At 45.5% G+C, this 25,964-nt stretch overlaps 1 long non-coding RNA gene across 1 annotated transcript in view; it reads left to right on the plus strand.

The window, feature by feature from the left end:
* Window positions 1-23,837, plus strand: part of LOC113627242 (uncharacterized) — a 383,675-nt gene extending 359,838 nt beyond the window's left edge. The window contains exons 5-11 of the long non-coding RNA XR_003435482.1: window positions 4,165-4,244; window positions 15,685-15,748; window positions 15,853-15,967; window positions 17,755-17,816; window positions 18,567-18,993; window positions 22,345-22,388; window positions 23,770-23,837. This is a non-coding gene — a long non-coding RNA (uncharacterized LOC113627242). The remainder of the gene's footprint in view (window positions 1-4,164; window positions 4,245-15,684; window positions 15,749-15,852; window positions 15,968-17,754; window positions 17,817-18,566; window positions 18,994-22,344; window positions 22,389-23,769) is intronic.
* Window positions 23,838-25,964: the final 2,127 nt, after the last annotated feature.

A 25,964-nucleotide genomic window follows, 5' to 3' on the forward strand; every position in this document is an offset into this window, starting at 1 on the left:
CATGCTGATCTGTCTAGATAAAAACTTGGGAAAGGCCATTATCATCCAACAGCGCTGCTGGAAACTTGCCCAGATGTCAATTCCTGGATGAGTAACCACAGAGAGACAGTTTCTGTCTCTGAGAGAATGGCCGAGACAGTTTCCGAAAGATTCCAGAGCTCCTGGCTCATTTTCAGCCAGGGTCTCAGCATCTTCACTTTGCAGCCGAGGAGGCCGAAGGTCATGGCGGGTGTGCTTCCCGTCCCGCAGGCAGGCAATGAACATGCCGGGCCCAGAAGCAGAAGACCTCCATCTAGTCCTGTGCCATGAGAATGCCTTCTCCCTGCCTCGGAGTCACAGCTGGTTGTATGTTTGTGCCTCTTGTCCATGCAAGTGATGTCTGTCGGCACTGCTAACAGCTGGACCCCCAGCCCCAGACCAGGCCTTGGCCCGTGGCGGCTCTGAGTATATGTTTGCTGAACAAATGAATGGCCATAACGGCAGGTTCCCCCAAGCTGTGCTTCCAGTGGGACAAACGGGCCCGTTATCCTCAGAGAAGTTGAAAGCCCCGTGGCCACTGTGAATTGGAATTACAAAGTAACTGAGAGAGGGTGGGGCAGAACATTTGAACATAGCTCCCCACATCTGTCTAAGGAACGCGTCTCAAGCTGGATCCTCCCAGAGGCAGATTCTGACTGCAAGTGGCTGGTTTGGCAGGTGCTCAGGGAAGCACCAGCAGGGCTCTGTGGAGGGGAGAGAGGGCGGGAAGGAAGACAGTACAGTGTGCGTGAACCAGCAGGCTCTGGGCGTTGGGGCAGAGCCCCAGGGGGGCCTCTGGGAGACTTGGGAGTCGTTCCGCCTACAGGTGAGGAGCTAGAGTGGGGACCCACCAGCTCGCACTAATCGTGGGTGGAGAGCTGCTCCCAGGGTGTCAGCCCCTCCATGCCCCAGTCTGCCGGAGCAGCCAGGCTCATGCACGTGCGCGCTGACGCAGGTGGCCGGCGGGAGATAACTGCTGCCCCCCTCTTCCTCCTTTTGATAAGTTAGGAAACTGAGGCTCAAAGCAGTTAAGGGACTTCCTGATAAGCAGTCAGGCTGGGCTTCAGGTCCAATTCCGTCTGGCCGTGGAGCTGTGCTCTCTCTGCTGTCCTTGTGGGTCCCCAGCACTTTCCCCGAGTGGAGCGTGGGGTGAGAGGGTCCCCCTGGCAGAATCTTCTCTGCCTTTTTCTAGGATATGGCGCCCTGGCGTATTCCGTTATAACATCCCTCCTCCTTCTGTTCAGAGCAGTTAACTTTGCCTCATTGTTGTTTCATCGGGCTGAGCTTTAGTGAACCACAGCCCTGGCCTGAGTGCAAGGCAGGGAGGGGACAGGCTGGCCTCCGTCAGCCCTGCCTGCCGAGTTCTGAGGCCACACAGGCCTGGTCGAGGCAAGAAGCAGGCCCGTGGCCTCAGTCCCAGCCATCGGGAATCCAGGTCCACCATGTTTCTTTGTGTAACACATTTGGTTGTATTTTTGGACCCAGGATTGGCTTTGGTGACGTTGTCTTTCTGCCAGATTGATCCGGAAGTTCCAGAGGAAGGGTTCCAAACATGGGGCATGTCTGAAATGGTCCTGGTTCTAACGGGCTTGGCTGGGACAGCTGTGAACTGCAGGGGGCCCCTAGACTCATCCCAGCAGCCGGTCTTGCCAATCAAGTGCCCCATGGCTAGAAATCAGGCCCTTTCTTCCTGTTTGAGATCGAGGCTTTGCCTTCCTCCAGGAACTGGGTCTGGAAGGGTGATGACCTTTCCCTCATTCTCCAGTCCTGTGTTGACACGAGACCCTGGCCCCCAGGATTCGGGTTTTGCCCAGCATGTTGTCCGCCATGGACCTCTTCTTGTACCCCATGACACTGCCCAATTTTCATTCATTGCTAAATTCATAAGTGTTTATTAAGAGGCCTATTATATGCCAGACTCTGCCCTAGGCACTGGGACACAGATGTGGCCCCTGCCTTCCAGGGCTTCCTCTCTTCCATCCAGGGAACATGGCTTTGTTTTGCTCCCTTTGCAACCTTCCTACGTTGCCCGCCAGCCTTGGTGGGTCTTTTCTCTCGTGTTTGTTGAAAGCACTTCCGATGTGCTGGATGTTACCTCCTTCGATTTCCACCATAAGTGGAAAGGGTACTGCAAGAAGTACTCTTACAAATACTGCAAGAAGGAGTATTTAACTTGATGGGGGACGAAGGCTCCAGGAGATGACATGACCTGTGCCAAGCCAGGAGGTATCACACTTAGCGCTTGAACCTGGGAATTGCACTTGGAAGTCCAGAGCACAGTCTATTCAACTTGGCTGACTGAGCTCCAGCCATCCCTCCTCTGTTCTGTTCTGCTGCTTTTGAAATGACCGTGAACTAGGGTGCTGTGCTGGGACAGTTCTCCCAGGCTTGGGAGAAATGGAAGCTCTTGTTGTGAAATTGTATTTAGTGATCCTTTGCCTTGGGAAGGAGGAAAATGGCAGAAGAGACAGATTTTTCCAGGGCTGGGTTCCTCCTTGGACCCGGCCCCAGCTACTCAGCATGTGCCGTCTGGTTAGGACATACGGGCCAGTCTCAGATTAAAGCCCAGCCCTGCAGGGACTTTGGCCTCTCCCAATGGCCTGGTTTGTCTATGGACACAGTGCCCATTACTCTATGTTAAATACTTGTAGCTCTACAATAAATACCTGTTGAAGAGTGAATCAAAATGAATGAAGAAACTTTGCAAATTTTGGTCTTGTCTCCTGCTACCTGGGGGACTTTGGGCAAGTCACTTCATTTTCCTGAGTCTGAGATTTATCAGCTATAAAATGGAATTTATAATATAGAGGGTTGTTGTGGAGATTAAATGAAATAACGTGGAAATGTCCAGCTCAGTTCCTGGTATACAGTAGGTGCTAAGTGCAGCCTCCCAAATTCAGGTTCAGGTAGGGATGGACAACGTCTTTCAGATTCGTTTTGTGCTCACCAGTCCATCTTTTTCTCTAATTCTCCCGGAAACGGAGAAATGCAGCTGCACACGGATGTTCCCACCACCCCCAGCGACTCTGGAAACATGTGCCTTGTTTATTCTCAGTCACCTCATCCACAGGATAGGGACACAGGCCTTTCATTCAGAGAGCTCCACAGGCAGCATGGAAGGCCTTGCCCACCTCTCAGCACCCTGAAAGAATGAGTGAGGTGTTGTTTCCATGTGCTGGGCAGAAGGATGGCAATTAGGAAGGATTCACTGTAATTACCTATTTATCTCTGAGATTTAACCTAGGAGTGTTTCTGTTCAAACAACAGTGTTTAGCGGTGCTCAGCTAGGCATACAACCTCCATCTGCTCCTTGGTGTCGGTGGACAGAGCCTGGGGGTGGGCGGAGGCATCCCTCTCTCAGCCTCACCAGCGAGCTTTGCTTTGTTGTCACCTTGAGTAGATCACTTTGCAGAAACACCAGTCAGTGATGGCTTAAGGACCAACTAATTTCGCTTTTGCTTTTTGATTGAGGAGTAGAGAGGCATTTCTTACAAAGCATTCCTGACAGGGACTTGAGAAGGGACACAGTAGTTTCTAAGACAGTGTGGAGGATTTTTTAAAAACTCATTGAAGTATTGGAGAAAAGGTAACTGATTTGCTCTGAGGCTGCTATGTTGAGGTGAAATATTAAAAGGAAAATATCTGTTGACTTGGGTCAACTCAAAGCATCCAATTGTCTTTTTTTTTTAAATAAATTTATTTATTTTTGGCTGTGTTGGGTCTTTGTTGCTGTGCGCGGGCTTTCTCTAGCTGCGGTGAGTGGGGGCTACACTTCTTTGCGGTGCGCGGGCTTCTCATTGCGGTGGCTTCTCTCGTTGTGGAGCACGGGCTCTAGGTGCGTGGGCTCAGTAGTTGTGGCACATGGGCTCGGTAGTTGTGGCACGTGGGCTCTAGAGTGCAGGCTCGGTAGTTGTGGCGCACGGGCTTCCTTGCTCCGCGGCATGTGGGATCTTCCCAGACCAGGGCTCGAACCTGTGTCCCCTGCATTGGCAGGCAGATTCTTAACCACTGCACCAGCAGGGAAGTCCAATTGTCTTTTAAGCAACAAACACTTAGAGACAGTCAATGGTGGAAAAGATACTATGGCGGGTGCGGAGGTGGGAGTGATGGTGAACTAAAAACAATTAAAATGTAACTGTCTTTCAGGGGTCCAAGGTCAAGTGAGAGAGACCCACCATGGACATACCAGAGATACCAGTTGCCATGGAATGGCTGACCTGCACAAAGTAAGGACAAGAAGCCAGAATGGGCTGCTTGGGTGGTGTGGTGGGAGGCTGCTTCCTGGAGGCCGCATAGTCTTGATAGAGGGAAAGATATAAGCACACAAGGGCAAGAAGCGGTCGTTTGGGCATGAAAGGCATTGGATCAAAGGCCCTGAGAATGGTCTGGCCATGGGACTGGTGGGGGAGCAGTCAGACTTGCTCAGGAATAGGCTGGGTAGAAGACCTCAGATCCTAGTTTCTAGTTTGTCAGCTAGTAGCTGGGTCACCCGGGCTAGGCGACCTCCCTGTCAGGGCATCACTGTCCTAGTGAATCTCAGGGCTGATTGAAGACAAGAGTATGAAAATAAATGTGAAAAGATTGTGCAACTCCCCTCCCTTTCTTCTCCTAATTTCCTGCAAATCAATTCCACATGCCAGTGGCCACTGGCTATAAGAAGAGGAAAGCCCCGTGATCCGCAGATGGTCATTGGGTGTGACCGGCCGGTGTTACCCTCATCCTTCCCCCAGAGAACTATTGGAGTCTGCATCCCCAGGTGGCAGTGTGAGACTCTGTGACCAGAACTGCACCCCGTGACCGTGCCAGGAACATGAACCAGGCAGGTCTCATCTTCCTGTCATCCTTAAACTGAGATACGCTCTCCCGCCACAGAGTTAGCTACGTGCTGCAGCTGCTCCTATGACAAAGATATTCCCGTAAACAATGAGGAAAACTTCCGGAAAACCTACTGTGGTTGGCAGAGTAATGGTCCCCAGAGAGGTCCTAATCCTCGGAAACTGTAAATACGTTACCTCTTCTGGCGAGGGGAATTAAAGTTGCACATGGGATTAGTGTTGCTGGTCAGCCGCCCTTAAAATAGGGAGGTTGTCTTGGATTATCTAGGTGGACCCAGCTTAATCATAAGCGTTCTTAAAAGTGGATGGCAGAACAGAGATGGCAGTGTAGCGGTGCGAGAAGAAATTAGCCCAGCACTGCTGGCTTCGGAGATGGAGGAGGGGGCCTTGAGCCAAGGAATGTGGGCAGCCTCTAGAAGCTGGAGAAGACGGGGCAACAGTCTCTCCCCTAGAGCCTCCAGAAAGGAGCACAGCCCTGCCAACATACTGACTTTAGCCCAGAGACACCTGTGTCAGACTTCTAATCTATAGGACTGTAAAATGATAAATTTGTGTTGCTTGAAGCTACCAAATTTGTGGTAATTTAGGAAATTACCACAGTGATAGGAACCTCCACCTACCCTCCACCTCTAATTCTCCTTCCTGAATTCCAGAAGATGCTGTCATTCGTATGTATGTTCACTCATTCATTCATTCAGTTGCGCTTACATATACTCATGTATTCCTGTACTTTAGGTTCCTAATTTGTAAATAGAAGTTAACAGTAGAAAAATATTTCATAGGGTCTTTTTGAAGATTAAATGAAATGAAACAAGAAAAGGGCTTAGCACGTTGACTGGCGTGGTGCAAGCATTCATAAATGTTAGCTGTCTCTGCCATTTTTTTTTTTTTCTTGTTGTTCAGTCAGAAAACCTCTCTTGGGCACCAGGCTTGTCCCAGCTCTGCCTGAGCTCAGGCCGTGGTTCCTGGATGGAAGAACAGGTTGGGTGAGGGTCAAAGGGGGCTTTCTCTGAAGCCCTTCTCGGTAACTATGTGTCATTGGCCGCCTCTACCTACAAGGCAGGCTACTAGATTCAGACCTTCTCTTAGGCTCATGGCTGCCCTTGAACAAAACCAGGGTTCTCTTAGGGAGACAGGGAGATTGGATTTTAGTATGAAATTGCCCACAGTTGGTAAAGCTGTGGAGACAAAGGAAGGAAGTTAGTGAGAACAGGCAATGATCATTTGGGGAGTACCATTAGGTACCATATCTTTTACATGTGTCCTTCCATGTAACCTCACAACCACCCTGCAGGGTTAGTAGTCTCGTCCCCATTTCAGTGTGATGGGACAGAGACCCAGCCTCGCACAGCTAATAGGTAGAGGCAAAATGGAACCTCTGGATTCCAAGTCTTCTGGATTCCAAGTCCACGCCCCTTCCATCCACCACTGCCTCACCTTCAAGGTGGGGGGCTGCAGACGAACCTGGCAGATTGAAAACCCCATTTCTCCCTGCTCTTTTATTCTCTGGCTTGACTGTAAAAAGAGGTGTTTCCTCCAGCAGGACACAGGCTCGTTTTCTCTGGTCTTTCCAGCTCCTCTCCTTCAGTGCTGGGGGAGCAGTGCTGCTCTCAACACCCACGCCAGCCCTGTCCCTGGGCAAGTGCAGCCAACAGGAAGCATCCCACGTAGATCCAGTGCAAACACAGTCATCGCCGCTGAGCAAGGCTTCCGGAAGCAAAGCTCTCTGGCTCCCGAGAAACCTCCTGTCCTGCTAACCTTTCCTTTGCAGCTTCTCTGGGCTGCAGGGGGCTGCCCCTGGCGCTGCCTAGCACATACCTAGTTCCTCCTCTCGCCAGAGCGTTTCTTGCATCGTTGAAGCCCGTTGAGCTTTTCTGTTCACTTCGGGACAACATTTTGCTTCCTGGGTGCCCACTGGACAGCTGAGCCCATCTTGTGTGAGCCAGTCATCATGGAAAAACCCTTCAGGAGGCAAGACACAGGCGAGGGGTCCTCATGGAGAGTCCATCTGTCTGAGCCGAGATCTGTCATCAATTGTCCTAACTGAAATTGAGGCACATTAGTAAGACGGTCAGCCAGCAAATAAAAGGGGGCCTTTAGCTATCATTTGGAAATAATTATCCAAGTAAAAATTGAATGAGTGATTAGGCTCAGTAGCTGAGGCAACATCTCTTAGACTAAAGCAGCTGTGCCTTTTAGATGCCCAAGGGTGACTGATGGCAGAGGAAAGCCTGCGTGTATCTCTGGGACCACATAAGGAGGCACGGGCAGGAGTTTCATAATGTCCTTCCCTGACTCACTGCAGGCAGGCCCTCTGGGGCTGAGCTGTGAGCACTTGAACCACAGCACTGGAGACACACCGGTGACTGTCCAGCTACAGGACTCTTGCATCCAAACAGCAGTTTTCCCTGGCACGGGCTTGGGAAATTTTACCCCTCAGTTAGAGTGGCCTCCTGAGTTTTCCTCTCTAATCAGCCTTCATTCCCAGCCACAGGATGGCCATGATGATTAGACAGGACGGGGTGTGTGCCCTGCAGGCGTGCAAGTCGCCTTCCCATCCCCTGAACCTCCGTCCCTTGCTTTGTCAGCATCTCCTGCACGAGGACCGTTAGGTGTTCCATAGTGCTTCCTGGTTCTTTCTCTGCATGTTTATTTTTCATGCAGCTGAAATAGAATCCAAAAGAGAGAACAGTCAGAGTAAAGTTGACTAAGTCCTTACTATGAGTGAGGCTTTGTGCCAAGGACTTTACAATAATTATCATATTGTTTCCCTAAGGCAGTTACCATTATATTTACAGATTGAAAGTTTACAAGTTTACAGATTGAAAACTAAGGCTTGTAGAGATTATCCTGCCCAAGTACAGCCAGCTAGTAAGTCTAGAGCTAGGATTCAACCCAGATTGGTTTAACTATGAAGGAAGTATAAATGAGAAACCTCCAGTAATCTACATGTTAACCCTCAAGTCTTAGACAGTGGATGTTTCTTATTATTTCCTGGAGCCAATACAAAATACTACTGTACCTCAGAAGCCCTTGGATAAATATTAAATTATATTTGATTAAAACTTTGATCAAAAAACCTGTTGCCATGTCCCAACATTGGAAACTAGAATTCCGTGTATGAGAGATCTGGTGCCTCCCTGTGAAATAGAACATTCAGCTCACTAGAACGTTAGGGTCCTGAGCATTCCAGATAAGAGAGTTTTCTCTATAATAAATGTAATGTATGCAATTTGGAGAAGAACTCACAGAATATGTTTTGAGAAATACTGGGAAGTGGTTACTGTATCTAATGATGAATGGTCTTCATTCTGGTCTTTCCTTTCCCTTCAATTTCCATGTCCTGTCTGCTAAGGTGGGAGAGGTATAGAGGAGGAACAGTATTCATGCTTTATTTTTGCCTTTTATGTGTCTGCTCCCTTCATGGGTGGGAGGGGAGATGGCACAGGATCCACAAATCCTGGGGACCATAGAATGTGCCCTAATCCACTGATAGCCTCCTCTTCTACACTGGGCTTCCCATCTGATAAAGAAGAGACTTGGGTTAATCTGCTCTCAAGTCAAAAAGACCTTCTCTTGGTTGTGTCTATTGCATCCACTGCAGTTCCCTTTTTTCCCAGGAAGGGATGGGAAAAGGGATCACATGTCCGTGTATCATTTCATTTTCTCAACACAAATCCTCCAGGCTAGGGTTTCACCCAATTTATAGACAAGGAAACTGAGGCTCTGGATGTTTGAATGGCTCATCGAAAGCCGTGTAGCCAGTGAGTGGTGGAGCTAAGCTTTAAGTCTAGGCATTTCGTACCCTGGCAGGAGTTGGGGTCTTGTAAGAGGCTACAGTTCTAAGTGGGGAACACCAGTGTAGACCACCCTTGAAGAAACTCTGCCCTGGGTGGAGGGGGGTGTCCAGTGGGACGTCTTGGCTTTGCCCACAACCTCTACCCCCTGCATCTTGAAGAGAAGAAGGCTGTTACTTGTATCACTCCAAATAAGATTTTACTTATTAAAAAAGCATACTTAGACTATAAATAAGGCAAAGAGGATTGAGTGCTTGAATGTTAACAAAATAAACCCCTTGGAAATAAATGAACATCTCATATTGCGCTTCATTTCAGTTTCATGAGCTCCAAAATAGCACTTCAAGTGATTAATGTTTTCTTCATTAATTGTAAGTAAACCCAAGTAAAACCTTGCTCTTTAACATGTTTTTTTAGAAGATTGAGGGTAGTTCATCTCTAAGAATAACCTTTTGAAACCTGCTGTAGGCAATTCAAGGTGGTGGAGAGGATATGTGCTTTGTGTCAGGCAGACCTGGGCTTGGATCTCGGTGCTATGACTTTCTGACTGTGTGCATCTGAAAGAATGAGCCTTAGTGTCACATTATGATATGGAAATATTAATGTGAACCTCACAGAATCATGGCGGTCTGTTACATTGTTGGCCCCCAATGAGCCAGGTCTCCTGGTATCCATGTGCTTTGAATCTAGGCTGTGTTTATGGCTTGTTTTAACCAATAGAATGTGGTAGAACTTCCAAGAATACTAAAGTGTAAGTTGTTAGGTTTTCTAAAATTGTGATTCTCAACGGGAACCAATTTTACTCCCCAAGGGACACTTGGCAATGTCTAGAGACTTTTTTTATTGTCCCGACTGGAAGAGTGCTACTGGCATCTAGTGAGTGGAGACCAGGGATGATGCTAAACATTTTGCAATGCGTAGGACAGGTGTCTGCTGCCGCCTCCCCCCAAAAGAATGATCCAACCTCAATTGTCGATAGTGCCAAGGTTGAGAAGCTCTCCTCTAAAGGCTTAGGCTGGGAACTGGCCCTAAGTCTCCATGCAAGAAAACCGGTTACATTGCTGGAAAGACCATGTAAAGAGGCTACCTGGAATTGATGAGACCACAGTGAGAAGAGGAAGCCCTCAGACTCCCTGGAGAGAGACCCACCACAGCTTCCTCAGCAGCAGAATACAGCCAATGAGTGATCATCAGCAAGACTGGCAGAAGAACTGCCCAGCTGAGCCCAGCCCTTTTTGCAGAATCATGAGCAAAATGGAAATGTTTTGTTTGTTTCAGGCTAAGTTTTGAGATGGTTGTACATCAGTAGATAACTAAAATGATAGCACATATTAAAGGAAACTATAGTGTTTCAACCAACGTCAGAGTCCTTAGGCAGGGGATACTGTGACACGTCACCCAGATTCCCTCTTCAGGACTCAGCTCTCATCCCCCCCAGCTGCTGGTAGTATTGGTGGCTGACAGTTCACAGCCGAGTGCCCCTCTGGGATTTGCCTTCTGCTGAAGAGAGTCACCTCATCCAAGCTCAGAATGCCTTCCCTGGGGCAGCCTGCATCAGAGGACTGGTCCATGTGCGGGAAGAAAGTCCTGGAACCCTTGCCTTAAAGCAGGACAACAATAAAGTGTCATCTCAGTACTAGTGATCCCCGGGGCCATGGCTGAGATGGCAACTGCTGAACCCCTCCCTCGGCCGGCTCCAGCTTCTGTCACCTCCTCCAGGTCTTAATCTTGAGAAAATTCCCCCAGAAATCTCCTGTATGCAGATCTCGGTCTCACAGTCTCTTCCCCAGAAACCTGACTTGGAATACCTTCTTTTTCCCTGTCTTCCTCCCATCTGGAAGTTTTTGCCTTAAGACCCTCAGGACAGAAGGTAGTTTGGCCAAGAGCATGTCCTGGGATGCTGAATCAAGCCAGAGTCCCCGCTCCATCACTGGCTTTTCGGTCTCTGTTAAGTTTCAGTTGCCTTGACAACAAAGAAAGAAGCAAAAAGCCATGCCCTGAATGTGACGAGAGATTCGAAAGTTTAACTGTAACTCTGGGAAACTTATAAGTAGCAAAGAAACACAGGGAAACATATTAATCTTCACCAGAAATGCAAGAAGTGCAAATTAAATCCACCTTGAGATACCATTTTACACTGACTAAATTAGCAGAACAAAGTAAAAATAAATTCAAATACACATTGCTGGTGACGTTATGGTGAATATTGGGTCCTCTTAATCTGCCAGTTTAAATATAAATTTCTCCACACTAGGAGAAAGCAGTCTGGCAATACACAGTGGAAACTGTAAACATGCCCTTGCCCTCTGGCCCCTTAATAAGAAAGTATCTGAATAAATCTGTTTAAGAGACGCTTGGGGATTTAAATTCTGATCTCTTAAATTTCACCAGGATGAAGAACAAATGTAGTGTAAATAAATATGTGCTGGATAACAAGAAGCTAGAACACAGAATTGGAAGATTGGGAGATATATATTATACAAGAACAGAAGACTAGTATTGAACACGTGGCAATGTTTCTCAAAGCGTAGTCTCCGGACTACGAGTATCCAAACTGCCTGGGCTTTTATTAAAAGGTGACATCCTGAGCCTGACCCCAAATCTCAAGTAGCGGAGTTTATTGTGAATTGGGCCTGGGGACCTGAATTTTGAGTAAATTTTCCAGGTGTCCTTGTGCCTCCCAAGTATGACAGTTCTGCATTGAAGCCATCCCTTTATGCCTTTTTGAGGGGGTGGAATTGGGAGGGACATTACCGTTTTCAAATTTGCTGTCGTTATTTTGTTTTTATAATTGTTAAGGGGAAAAAATGTAATTTTCCTTGAGCACTCGGGAGAAAAGTCATTTTAATTATAGGTGTCTTAATAGTTCCTCATTAAGGGGCATAGCTTAACCTCATCCACCGGGGTAGGTTAAGTATCAAGAGAGAAAAGTCTTGCACTGAGAAAGGGCATTCTTATCATTATTAATCTTCCTAGTAATAGATACATATGATATATTTGAGAATCTTCCATTATTAACCATTCCCAGGTCCCCTTGGGTTCTGTGTCAAGCACACTCTTGGCTCCCAGCTTGGGAGGTTGGGACGGCTTCAGAGTGGTTGGAGAGCTGTTCTGAAGGTTGAAGCAGAGACGTTAAATCCCAAAGCTTAAAAACATTGTGCCCTTCAGTCTGGAGAGAGGAAGGACACCCGTGAGACAAGCGTGCCACAGAGTGGAATTGGGAAGATGGGCAGAAACATTAGATTTTGGCCATGCCCCGCCCCCCTTGCGTTGTGGCGTCATTAGCGCAGACTGAGCTAGCTGTCGTAAAACGAACGTATATTTCTGTCTCAAGAGCTTATTTTAACGACTGTATAACTACGTGCTAATCTAGCAAACTTTCGGGTCTAAAATTTAAGAAAAAAATGTCTGGCTTTATCAGAAACATCTTGTTTTTTTTTTTGGTTGGTGGTTCTGCATGTGAAAGATGTTAAATATATTTCATGTTATTCTGGTCTACAGATTTGAAGAATTGAAGAAATATGTATTTCTATAGCAGGCTTAATTATATGAAGTGCTCATTTGAATTTCACTGTGTGTATATATATATATATATATATATATATATTTTTTTTTTTTTTATATATATTTTTTTTTTTTTTTTTTTTTTGCGGTATGTGGGCCTCTCACTGTTGTGGCCTCTCCCGTTGCGGAGCACAGGCTCCGGACGCGCAGGCTCAGCAGCCATGGCTCACGGGCCCAGCCACTTAGTGGCATGTGGGATCTTCCCGGACCGGGGCACGAACCCGTGTCCCCTGCATCGGCAGGCAGACTCTCAACCACTGTGCCACCAGGGAAGCCCCTTCACTGTATATTTTTTAAATTAATTTTTATTAGAGTATAGTTGATTTACAGTGTTGTGTTAGTTTCTGCTGTACAACAAAGTGAATCAGTTATACATATACATATATCCACTCTTTTTTAGATTCTTTTCCCATATAGGCCATTAGAGAGTATTGAGTAGAGTTCCCTGTGCTATACAGTAGGTCCTTATTAGTTACCTATTTTATATATAGTAGTGTGTATATGTCAATCCCAATCTCCTAATTTCTCCCTCCCCCACTTTCCCCCTTGGTACATCCTTAAGCTCTGTATCAGAGGGACATTGGTCAGGGAGATTTTTCAAAGGTGAGCCCTCAGTGCTAGTTTATGTTCTCTCATATAGAGCCCTGTTATTGATTGGAGGGATTGAAAGAGGATTAGAATGAAGGTACTACTCATGTGTGCATGCGTGCGCGCACATACACACACACACGCGCGCACACACACACACTGTGAAAGAGCCTCAAAAGGACAAATAACGAATACAGTGAAGAAATGTTACGAGGTTATGGAAGGCAAACAATGATGCTGATGAAGTCAGATGAGAGAGGCAGAAACTTCCCTTTCCATCTCTGTCATGTCTAAAGAAGATGAAACAAATGTCTATCCTTGGTTATATGTGAGCTGGGACCAGGTCACTAGGGAACCAAATGGCTATAGGGACTTTGACTTCAAATGAAGTTGTGTAAACCTTGGCGTCCAGAGAAGTCTCAAAGGTTTTGCTTTTTCTAACAAAAGAAATAGTGATTATAAAAGGACATTCCTCTTAAGACTGATTCCTATGACTAAGATTTCATCAACTGGATTAGGGGTAAGCATGGATAGAAACGGGCATTCAGTTCAATCTCAAGCTTTATTTTCTTTAAATCTTGCCCTATTTATATTAGCATTTAAGCACAGTACATCAAGAACTGCTAGTTAATATAGCTGTGGTTTGGGGCTTCCCTGATGGCGCAGTGGTTGAGAATCTGCCTGCCAATGCAGGGGACACAGGTTCAATCCCTGGTCCAGGAAGATCCCACATGCCGCGGAGCAACCGGGCCCGTGAGGCACAACTACTGAGCCTGCGCGTCTGGAGCCTGTGCTCCGCAACAAGAGAGGCCACGACAGTGAGAGGCCCACGCACTGTGATGAAGAGTGGCCCCCGCTCGCCGCAACTAGAGAAAGCCCTTGCACAGAAACGAAGACCCAACACACCCAAAAATAAATAAATAAATAAATAATTTTTTTTTTAAAAAAAAGATAGCTCTGGTTAAATGTCCTAACTAAAATCACCATTTTACTTTACTGGGGTATATTTGGTTTACAATGTTCTATTAGTTTCTGCTGTACAGCGAAGTGGATCAGTTGCCAGATACCATTTTACTTTAATATTAAACTATTTGTTTGATTGAAGAAACTCAAAAAACTCATTCCTTAATCTCTGGTAAAATGTGTGCCTTGTAATTTAGACCATGGAGCTCATAAGGGAGACCCTTTCACCCATCTGAAAAACCAGAAATAGAATGACAGTAATCATGTTACAACAGTGCTAAACGCTTCAGGTTGTTTAGCTCGAGGTACATGTGAGTATGTCTTTTCTTCCTTCTTCTAAAAGAACTCAAGATTAGTTACAAGTATAGATTACTATGATACAGTATTTTGAAAACATAAAAATCTAACTGAATATTAACATTGGTTAAAACTAGGGGTGGGGACTTCCCTGGTGGCGCAGTGGTTAAGAATCCGCCTGCCAATACAGGGGACATGGGTTTGATCCCTGGTCCGGGAAGATCTCACCTGCTGCGGAGCAGCTAAGCCCGTGCGCCACAACTACTGAGCCTTCACTCTAGAGCCCACAAGCCACAACTACTGAGCCCACGTGCTACAACTACTGAGCCTGCGCTCTAGAGCCCACATGCCACAACTACTGAAGCCCACGCGCCTAGAGCCCGTGCTCCGCAACAAGAGAAGCCGCTGCAGTGAGAAGCCCGCACACTGCAATGAAGAGCAGCCCCTGCATGCCGCAACTAGAGAAAGCCCGCGCGCAACAACAGACCCAACGCAGACAAAAATAAATAATAAATAAATTTAAAAAAAATAGAAAAAACCTTGGAGTGTATGATGATCATCTATTGCATTTGTTTTCATATTTAGCTATATGCTTGAAATATTTTCCTTCTAAAAGCAAACACATAAGCAGAAAAATTATCTGGACAATATATAAATATATGGTAGATGTGTGTGTATATATGTATGTGGGTATGTCACAGGTAGTAGGCAGAGTGTTTGTTTTTTAGGGATCAGCGCATTTTTTTTGTAGAGGACCAGCTAGTTAATATTCTCAGCATGGCGGGCCAGGCAGTGGTCTCTGTTGCATCTACTCAACTCTGCCAGTATAGCACAAAAGCATCCATAGAGAATACATTAATGATTGGATGTGGTTGTGGTCCAATAAAACTTTATTTACAAAAACAGATGGTGGGCCAGAATCGGTTGTAGTTTGCCAGTCTGGTTCAGAGAGTAGACCAGGCATAATGGGTATCATTAGAACTGTCTTTTCACACATACCATTTTACTTAAGGAGAACCCAAGGCCCAGAGCGATGAAGTGACTAACCCCAAGACACACAGCAAAGGCAGAGTAAAACCAGCTTTCGATAGTGTTCTCTTGATCGCTGTAACACAGAGTGGAAACCAAAGTGGCAGCTCCCTCCTTAGGCAGAGTGGAGGGGGCTGGAGGAGGGAGTTGAGGGGCAGAAGAGAGTGACAGTGCATACAGGGGTGCCCCCCAAATCTCTTCTCCCTGCTGATCACTGGAGCTTGTCTGTGTTTTGCCCATGTTTTCATGCTTGGTTTTTAATGGTGGAAGAAGCACCGGGCAGGGAGGCTTGGACCTGCCATCCACTTAGCTCTGTGGCCTTGAAGCAAGTCACTGCCCCTCTCTGGTCTTCATTTTCGTTAACCTGTAAAACAAGGGGCTTGTCTTGATGATCTTGAACTCCCATTCTGTTCTTGTGAGTTTTCTCATTCTTCAAGTGTATTCCTTCCAGGTCAGCATCTCCACCATCAATCCATGATGATTCCCAAGTTGGCTGAAACTTACTCGGGCCTTGGGTGCAGAGAGGCCCTAAGTTGGTAGCCCCCACCCCCGGGTGTCACCTGATTACATGTTTCTTTACTCACTTCCCTCAGCGCATCCCAGGAACCCTGATGACCTCATTGCTTCTTGGGCCCAGAGCTGATTCCTATAATAAAGGTACCCACCTGCCCACAGAGCCTTTTTGTTTTTGTCTCTGAACTGCTGAGCTGGGAGTTTTGCCAACTCAGTAGTCTTGCTTATAGATTTATCTGTCCCTTTAGAACCTCCACATCCCTCTGAATTTCTTCACAGTAAGCAGTTTTATAACAAACCAGGCCCTGGTTTCGGCATACGCTGGGCCAGGTGAGGTGAGGCTCTCCTGTGGACTTGTTCTGGGTGAGTGTGTTATTGCCACTCGTCCATATATTTTTGCCAAGGACTCAAATTTTCCTTTCTCCACTCCAGGACTTGCATCCACTTAAGTTAATTTTAGTTAAACTCTAGGTCAATTTTCTTTCTAGAAAATATGGTGTAGGAAATGGAGTACTGGACTGAAGCTAGAGACCTGGGTTCAAATCCCAGTGGCATCACAACTTAGATGGATGACTTGGGCAAGTCCTGTAACCTCTCTCAGCTGCCCAGGCATTGAGTGTGACTGAATACTCTTCAGGTGACTCTAAAGAGCAACCAGGCTTGAGAGCCACAGGTTTAAATCGTCTGAATGATCTAATTGATATAAATGCATATTTCAAAAAGGCCTTATCAATGTGTTGTGTTATTATTTTTGTTTATTTCTATTTAAAAGAGAGATATCAGAATACTGTACAAATAAATCCTCTAGAGAAATAAAATGAATAAGTGAATAAAATGAAGCAGTGTGATATTGTGATTTATAATAAGAAATATACTTTTGGTGTTTGTTCTGTTTCTGGCTCAAAGCTCCCCAAACCCTTGGAAGAACAGTGGGCGTCTCTTTTGTTACAATATTTGGTCTTTTGTCCTTTGTTCCTGAAATGGCTGCAGACTCATGAAGGTGAAATGGGTATCTTGTTATTCATAACAATTCCCTTTCAACCACACCTAGGTTTTGTTAATGAGGTGACTTCCATAAATCCCCTGTAGCTGGGGGGAGATGATTGGCAGCCCAAAGCTGGTTGCTGGGGGAGCCCACCATATGATTGGAGGGTTGGAACTTCCAGTCTGGCCCCCTGATCTCCCGGGAGGGGAAAGGGGCTGGAGATTGACGTCAATCACTTGTGGCCAGTGATGTAATCAATCATGCCTGTGTACTGAAGCTTCTATATCAAACAAAAGGATGGGTTTGGAGAGTTTCTGGGTGGTGAACAGGTGGAGATTCCGGGAGGGAGGCAGGCTGGAGAGGGCATGGAAGCTAAGTGCCCTTCCCACGTACCTTGCCCTATACATCTCTTCCATCTGCCTGTTCCTGAGTTCTGTCTTTCTATAATAAACCTGTAGTCTAGGAAGTAAATGTTTCTCTGAGTTCTGTGAGCTGCTGTAGCATATTAACCAAACCCTAGGAGTGGGCGGTCACTGGAACCTCCTCTCTATAGCTGGTCAGTCAGAAGAACGGATGACAACTTGGGCTTATGACTGTCATCTGAAGGGGCTGGGGGCAGTCTTGTAGGACTGATACTGTTTCCAAGTAGATGGTGTCAGAATTAAGTTGTAGGACACCCAGCTGGTGTTGGAGGATTGGTCTCAGAATCTTAGGCAGCCCATCTTGCAACATATTTTAGTTCTTTGAAGTTTTCTTTGAGATACACAACCTTTCTTGGTTAAAGTTAGGGTCAAGTAATTTAACCACCCAACAGCCCCATGGGACAGGATTGAATGTGCCGGCAATTCGTTTAATCCTGTGGAACCTCTGAGAGATGAGATTGGTGGCCCTGTTTTTCAAAGTGAAGCAAGTAAAGCTTGGAAGGGCAAATCACTGTAAGGAAGTTCCCGTCGCTGGGAGTGGAAGTGATGGGACCAAACGTCAGAGTCAAGGGCTCTTTGCGTTAGATCTTAGCTGCTTCCTGATCCTACCACATAGAGCTTAAAACCCCATCCTTTCAAACTGCAGATGATAAGCGAGTAATACTAATGATGGCAGCAATATGACATTATCATCTTATGTGATGTCAAGTCTTCAAGATGCTTTCATGTCTTTTGTATTTTAGGGAATCATCGTGTTGAAATCACACCCTCAGATGGCTACTGTGAGTCAGCCCTCAATTTAAAGGTAGGTCGAGTTTTACAAGTCCTAACAGGGAGTCTCCTAGGGAATGAATGCTATGAACACCTAGTTGGTAAGTTCTCAGGCGCTCCCATTGTTACCCTGCACAATGCCAAGGAGGAGGCTGGGTCACTGGCTGCTCAAGACACCACCAGGGAAAACATAAATTTACCAAGTGACCCAGCAAATCCACTCCCGGGTACCTACCCTAGAGAGATGAGAACACTGCCCCACAAAAGGTTATACCAAAGTTCATAGCAGTACCATTCACGATTGCCGAAAAGTGGAAACAGCACAAGTGTCCTTCTCAACAGATGAACAGGTAAACAAAATATGGAATGCCCACACAAGAGAATATTATTTAGTCATAACAAGGAATGAAGTACTGATACACGCTACAGCATGGACGAATCTGAAAAAACATTATGCTAGTTGAAAGCTGCCAGATACAGAAGACTGCACAATAGATCATTCCCTTTATATGAAATGCCCAGAAAAGGCAAATCTGTAGAGACAGAAAGGCAATCAGTGGTTGCCTGGGGCTCGGAGGTAGAAACGGGGGTTAATTGCCAATGAGCACAAGTATCTTCTTGAGCTGATAGAAAAGTTCTAAAATGGAATTGTAGTCGCGGTTGCACCCTATGTAAGTTAATTAGAAAATAATTCATTGAATTGCACACTTAAAATGAGTAAACACTATGATATATAGATCTTACTTCACTAAAGTTGTTTTTGTTTGTTTGTTTGTTTGTTTAGAAACCCATCAGGAGTATAACAGCAAAGTTGGTGTGGTTCAGACTTTGACGTCTCCTTTTTCACCAAGACTTTTTGGCAGAACGTGGGAGGAAATCGAGCCCCCAGGGAGTTGCCCTGGAAATTAGATTCAAGAGACATGTTCAAACCAATTTTCAGTCTATAATTTATATGAAGAAGCTGCTCTTCCCAGGAACAAGGAGGCTCTTGTTGCCCCACCAGGGCTTTGACTTTCTGCGCTGAATAACCAGGAACCCACTTTCCGGGTGTGCCTGGATAAGAACATTGGGTAATGGATGGTGTCAAGGATGTTTCACAACAGCCGCTCAGGTGGCCTGTGAACCAAACCACCCACTTACTGGCGATGCTGTTTATGGACCAGTTTGCTAATGTCTCTCAGATCCAGTGACCCTCCGCCTGGATGTTGCAGGTGAGTCATTGTCAAGTCTGTTCCTCTCTTCTCCCCTTTGCCACGTTCCATTCAGACAGTTATCGTTCTGTTCGAGCAGTCTTTCCCCAGCCAGGCCACTGTGCAATATTTTAGGTCTCTTCATTCTTCTGTAGGATGACATTCCACATCTGTCTTCTTGAAACTTTGGTGTGGTTATGCCGATCCCACTTCCTGAGGGTAAGATGTGCCTACAGGTGGCCAGTGCTCCCAGGGCCCCTCCAAGGCCCTCCTGTAGATTCGGAGCTGCCTGCCGCTCCTGCGGACAAAGTAGAGCACTTGAACCTCAGAAACTTCTATTCTCTTAATACGTATGGAACAAACCGCTGCCTATTCTCAAAGTAGATTTAGTATTGGAACGTTGTAGCTTTCTCCCTTTGCATGAAACCCAGATCCCTCCAGCTTACTCCGGCTCCTTCCTCATGGACTTGGATACAAAGACTGGTGTAGAACTGGGTCATCAGTGTGCTGCAGTTTCTATCAGTTGTGGGTGGGCCAGCCTGACCTGTGTATGTCACATCAGCCTGACCTGTGTATGTTACATCAGCCTGACCTGTATATGTTACATCAGCCTGACCTGTGTATGTCACGTCATCACATACCTGTGCATGTCACATCACATACCTGTGCATGTCACATCACATACCTGTGTATGTCACATCACATGCCTGTGCATGTCACATCATCACATATCTGTGCATGTCACATCATCACATACCTGTGCATGTCACATCGCATGCTTGTGCATGTCACATCACATGCCTGTGCATGTCACGTCACATACCTGTGCATGTCACATCAGCCTGACCCGTGCGTGTCACATCACATGCCTGTGCATGTCACGTCACATACCTGTGCATGTCACATCAACCTGACCCGTGCGTGTCACATCACATACCTGTGCATGTCACATCAGCCTGACCTGTGCGTGTCACATCAGCCTGACCTGTGCAGGCTCTGCCTCTCTCGTCTCCTTGAACTGCAGTTGACTCAGATTAGGATACTTGACGCTGGCAGGGCTGTCTGCATGTTTCCAAAATAATGAGTGAGCTTTGGCTGTTCCTTGGGAAGGGCCTGCAGTGGGCTGTTCCCCAGCTCCAGCCCTGATCCCAACCCTTACTTGATCCGTAGTTCTAATAGTAACCCTAGTCATAGAATTGGGTGAACCCCTATCTCAAATGCGATAAGAATACAAAACACTTAGCGTGATGGCTGACACGATTTCATTGCTAATATATCGTTTCACCTTTAGCCACATCCACTGTTTTATCCTAACCCTCGTGGTGTTCATCCCATCTTCAGATTTCATCAGAAGCCCCTTCCATTTGTTGAATGCTGAGCGTCTCCCATGTCAGAATATCTCTCGTCTTATCGATCAATCGATTTATCTATAGATTTATGACCTGTAAATCTCCAAGATCAATTTCTTCATTAGCTGTTTACCTGTCTTCCATCATCTGTTGACCTATCAAATCCAGGGCTTTTCAGTATCAGCACCATTGACATTTTGGGCTGGGTGATTCTCAGGGGCATGTCCTGTGCTTGTAGGGTGTGTAGCAGAATATTGAACCTCTAGTCACTAGATTTTGGTAGCTCTCCTCACCCAAGTCGTGTTGTGGCCATCAAAAATGTCTCCAAGCAAAAAAAAAAAAAAAAAAAAATGTCTCCAAGCAATCTAAGAAAAAAAAAATGTCATGAAGAACCTAGGGGTAAGACGGGAATAAAGAAACAGACCTACTAGAGAATGGACTTGAGGATATGGGGCGGGGGAAGGGTAAGCTGTGACAAAGCGAGGGAGAGGCATGGACATATATACACTACCAAACGTAAGGTAGATAGCTAGTGGGAACCAGCCGCATAACACAGGGAGATCAGCTCGGTGCTTTGTGACCGCCTGGAGGGGTGGGATAGGGAGGGTGGGAGGGAGGGAGATTCAAGAGGGAGGGGATATGGGAACATATGTATATGTATATGTGATTCACTTTGTTATAAAGCAGAAACTAACACACCATTGTAAAGCAATTATACTCCAACAAAGATGTAAAAAAAAAAAAAAAATGTCTCCAAGCAATGCCAGATGTCCCCTTGGACAAGGGGAACAAAATCGATCTAATCTATCATCTATCCATTATTTTTTACTGTTTCTTTCAAGAAGGTACAACATAGACACTCTTCTCATTTTACAGATGAAAATATTGAGGCTGAGAATTTAGGTGACTTATACAAGATGACATAAGTATTAAGTGATGGATCTGGGTTATAAAATTAGATTTGCCTTATTTTAAAACATCCATGTTATCTTTCTCACACTGGACTATTTTAACTTAAACATAATGCTACCCATTTGATCCTCAGTGCCATTATTCTCCTTTATTCTCAATTTAAAATCATCCTCAAATTTAAATCTGACTCTCAAGCCCAAACATATGTGAACGCATCTACACCCCAAACTTTCATTCTAATCCTGTCCTCGACTCAAGGTGTAACCCTATTTCCGACCCCAAGTCTTAAGCATACACTTGCTTTCTAACTCCTGTTTCCCATCATCCCAGACAATGAGAGTGTTAGCTAGAAGAGAGAGCTCCAGCACCAGTGAACCCGGCAGAAGTGGACAAGCTCATTTGCAGCCAGGGACATGTATACTGTTCATTCTAAAGAAGAAGGATGCAAGTGGTCCCTTCTCCGCTGATCCACTGAGTGTGCATATAGACCCTGGTCTGCCACAGACCCCCTGAGGTTGGGATATTTGGAAATTCCCAATAATAGAAAGCTTCTATTTGCCCTCTTCAGTGACACGCTAGAGCTTATAAATGTAACTTTTGAAAAACTGAGCAAATGAAGAAAGGGGTTTTTAACTGATCAGTCGGCTTCTCGACCCTGATACACTGGTTCAGCCTCTACCCAGTGGTTTTGATTTCTGCCCTGATACTCCGAGGCCCACGAGATGGCTGACAGCTTCTGGCCTCCATGTCCAGAATTCAAACAGGGAGAGACGTTGTTTTATAGCAATTAACAGTGATGCTTGGAAGAGATGGCAACAAGCTGAAAAAAATTAATTGAAAATTTAATCTTCAAATAAAAATACTTAGACCTTAGGCTTCCGTTTGTAAGCAGCTTATGCTGTCTGTGCACATTCTGTTGTATTATTTAAGTATTTTCTACACCATTTCTGATTAATACAGCAGTACTATTTTCCAGTCCAGTCTCCTTAATAAATACATGTGTCAGATATCCGTTTCCTCCCCTGAATGCAAAGGCTTATAATTCCCCTTGTTTGCATGTGCTAACTGGTTGTGTAATGAGATTAACAATTCTGTCTTTTTCTTTCTGCAGATTTTTTAAGAAAAGCCAGTGGGTTCCCAGGCAAAGATAAAAAGGTACCTTCTTTAATTTTGCATATTGTTAGCTACAATCCATTTGCTAATGTTTGTTTTATTTCCGTCTGTCAAAAGCAATGCCAGAATGCGTTGTGTTTGCCTTGAGTTGGCTCAAGTAATCCTCCTCTGGAAACCGTTCTGTCATTTCATGTTTGGTTAAGGCCCTGATTCAGTAGCTACCAAATGGGGGTCATCTCTGCCAGTGCACATTTAATACAACTTTCTGGGAAATATCTGTTTGACAAAAGGGAAAGGTGGGGTAGCACCCTTATAGGAATGTCAATTGGAAGCCAACCCCATCGCTCCCTTGGGCACACATATGTGTGTCCTGGCTTGATCCTGTAAACCAGTTCCTGTGGAGCTAAATGAACCCAGCTAATGGATCACACTGAGAGAGTGGCTTTGAGGGGTCTCAGCATGGGGCACACCACCCCGCCACCCCCCACCCCGGCCCCCAAAGTGCAGCCTCCATGTAAGTCTGATGATGGTATATTAGTCTGCTAGGGCTACCATAACAAAATACTGCAGACTGGGTGGCTTAAACAACAGACATTTATTTTCTCAAGGTTCTGGAGGCCGGAAGTGCAAGATCATGGTGTCGGCAGGGTCAGTTTCTTCTGAGACCTCTCTCCCTGGCTTGTAGATGTGGCCTGTGTCTTCACATGGGCTTCCCTCTGTGTTAGTGACTTGTCCGTGTCAAAATTTCCTCTTTTTACAAGGACACCCGTCATACTGGAATGGGCCCACCATAATGACCTCACTTTAATTTAATGACCTCATTAAAGACCCTGTGTCCGAATATAGTCACATCCTGAGATACTTGAGGTTAGGACCGCAATATATGAATTTCGGAGAGACGCAGTTCAGCCCACAATAGATGGTAACCAGAAAAAATAATATGATGAGGTAAGAAGGGAAAGATCTTAGGCCAAAAACTATAAAAGCAGTCACTCTGTAGCGCTCTCCCTTTCTCTCCCCTCTCACGCTTCTTGCTTCTTCTTTATCTCTGAATGAAAGCTCTAGCCATCAGCCCTGTGCAGTCAGCATATTTTAGAGGAGGTAGGCTTTTGAGTCAGCATGTTCTGAGTTCAAATCCTGACTGGACCTCTTATTAGCTGCATGACCAAGGGCAAGTTGTTTAAATTCAGACTCTCAGCTTCGTCTCCTTGAAATGGGGTTAGTAACTAATCCAGCTGATTTTGTTTCGTAAGGATAATAGGGACTGTATTTGAAAGCTGGTGGCACACCAAGGTTGGGTAAATGAGAGTGGTCTGCCCTGAGTGCAGGTAGTACGGGGGTGTGTTGTGGATAGAAAATTTTAAAGTAATAACATAATTGCCCTTTTAAACAGTGTCTGTAATAAAATACTCTTCCCCCTCAGGGAAGATGCCGCCCCCTGCTGACCCACCCTCCCTTGTCTGGAGAACTATCTGTATGTACTGCGTATTAAATGCATGTGTCTACCCTCACCCTTCCCCCCCCACACTTGTGTCTTGAATTTAGTCATTCTCAGGGCAGCTTAACCAAAGGTATTTCACATGACTGCACATCTTATTTTTTATTCATTTTACTCGGAAATTTCCAAACCTCAGAGCTAAATTATATATGATGGAGGAGAGTCATCATTTCTTGTTGTTTTGAAAAGAGGAGGCCTAACAGTCTCTGGTTAGAGCCTCCCTCTTCGTCCCCACATATCTTCAATTCTTCCATCCAGCTTCCAGGACTGGGTCCTCTCAGAAAACATCTTGATGTGAGTCAGGAATTAAAATACACAATAACTAACCACAGGAGAAGTGTGTGTGGCTGGGGCCATCCCTTTTATGACTTAAGACCCCTTTCTGACGTGGTACCCGATCCCCTGGCATCTTTATATGAGGTAGCTGCTTATGTAATCGCTATACTCTATAAGTAGCTATTTTATGTAAACAGAAGAATAGAGAGTTGGTTGGTTGTGCTAAAAAAAAATAGCAACATAAAACAGAATTCTGATTGGTACATTTCTTTTTTTCAATGGATGATATCTGTCTTCATGCAATATCAAAAAGTCTAAACCCTTTGCATGAATCATTAAACCTTTCCAGAGAGTATTTCACATGGGGATTATACAAAGCAGCTTCTTCAGTCTAGATCTCCAAAGGTGGAGGAAATAGATGATGGTGTGTACATTGCATGGGGAATCTTGCAGTAATTAAAACGATGGCTTTGAAGCCCATTTAATAAATGGAGCTATTTGATCATGTGTTAAGTGAACAGAAAGAAGCAAAATGCCATATAATACATACTGAAAGGTTTAACAACAAAAAGTAAACACCACTAATTACGTCTAAAAATATGTAGAACTCGGCACGCACTCACACAGGAAGGCCTTGGAAAGAGCCCTTTTCTGTGAAGCGAGTGACAGGTGTTGAATCTGCTCTGTCTACATTGGGTGTCAGAATCTTACACCTGTATCCCATAGGTTTGGGCCTGACTTGGATTTCTATAATTAATAGTACAGGTTGTATGGAAGCTGAGGGTGAAGGGTGGGATCTAATTTAAGATTTAACAATGGCCCTCAACAGATGGGTTAGCATGGTTGAACCCAATCTGAAGTGAAAGCTTTATAGAGATTTCTAGGTGGCTGGCATGTCCACGATTCAGATAACCTCTGAATATTGTAAAGCAGCGCCTTAATAAAAAGCTGCAACTTCTTATTAATGACACACAGTGAGAGGTCTAGCCCGTGTTTACTAGGAGAATTATCTTTTTGCTCAGATGGCTCATTATTGCCAGCCAAGTTCTCTCCTCACACCCTTCTGGACACGTAATAGTTTTGCCCTAAGGTAACATTTCCATGGATCAGGCCCGTAATTGTGAGCTGCAGAATTGTCAAGTTTCTGTTACTAGAAACTGTTAAATTGGTAGAATGTGAATAACAAAGTTGTTACAAAACCCTGTTTGAAGGGCATTCTGCTTTCCTCTGTGCCCTGCCACGTGCAACCACATCTCCCATTTGTCCCATGCAGCTTCCTCTCATTTCTGCCCCCTCATCTGATTTCCCTTTGATTGCCGTGGGATGTAGAGCGGTGGAGGGTTTTTGGTAGCAGCAATTATTTTTCAAAATGGGAAAGAATGATAAAGGGAACGTCTCAGCTGCAGGGCTGCAGATTCCATGCCTCTTCCTAAATACCACCATTCGACCCTCCCACTAGACTTAGGCTGGTGGGTCACTTCACACCCACGGGCATGAGGCGCCTCGTTGAACCACGCCTCGATATGAAGGAAACATATCGAGATGTTACTAGTGACACCACTTCAGTCTTGGGATTATGGGAATATTTTCTTCTCTTGTTTTCCAAATGTCCTTTAATGACTCTGATGAAAAAGAAAAAGTTTTTTTTTTTTTTTTTAAACCGTAATAGTCTTGCTGCTTTTTGTTTTTTTTGGCCGCACCACATGGCGTGTGGGATCCTATTTCCCCAGACCAGGGATCAAACCCACGCCCCCTGCATTGGAAGCACGGAGTCTTAACCACTGGACCGCCAGCGAAGTCCCAGTCTTGCTACTTTTTTAATGTGCGTACCAAGCTTCTTGATA

Source organism: Aethalodelphis obliquidens, unplaced genomic scaffold (genome assembly GCF_003676395.1).
Source record: "Aethalodelphis obliquidens isolate GAN/ISIS:26980383/991018 unplaced genomic scaffold, ASM367639v1 scaffold20, whole genome shotgun sequence".
In the NCBI taxonomy this organism is placed as follows: Eukaryota; Metazoa; Chordata; class Mammalia; order Artiodactyla; family Delphinidae; genus Aethalodelphis; species Aethalodelphis obliquidens.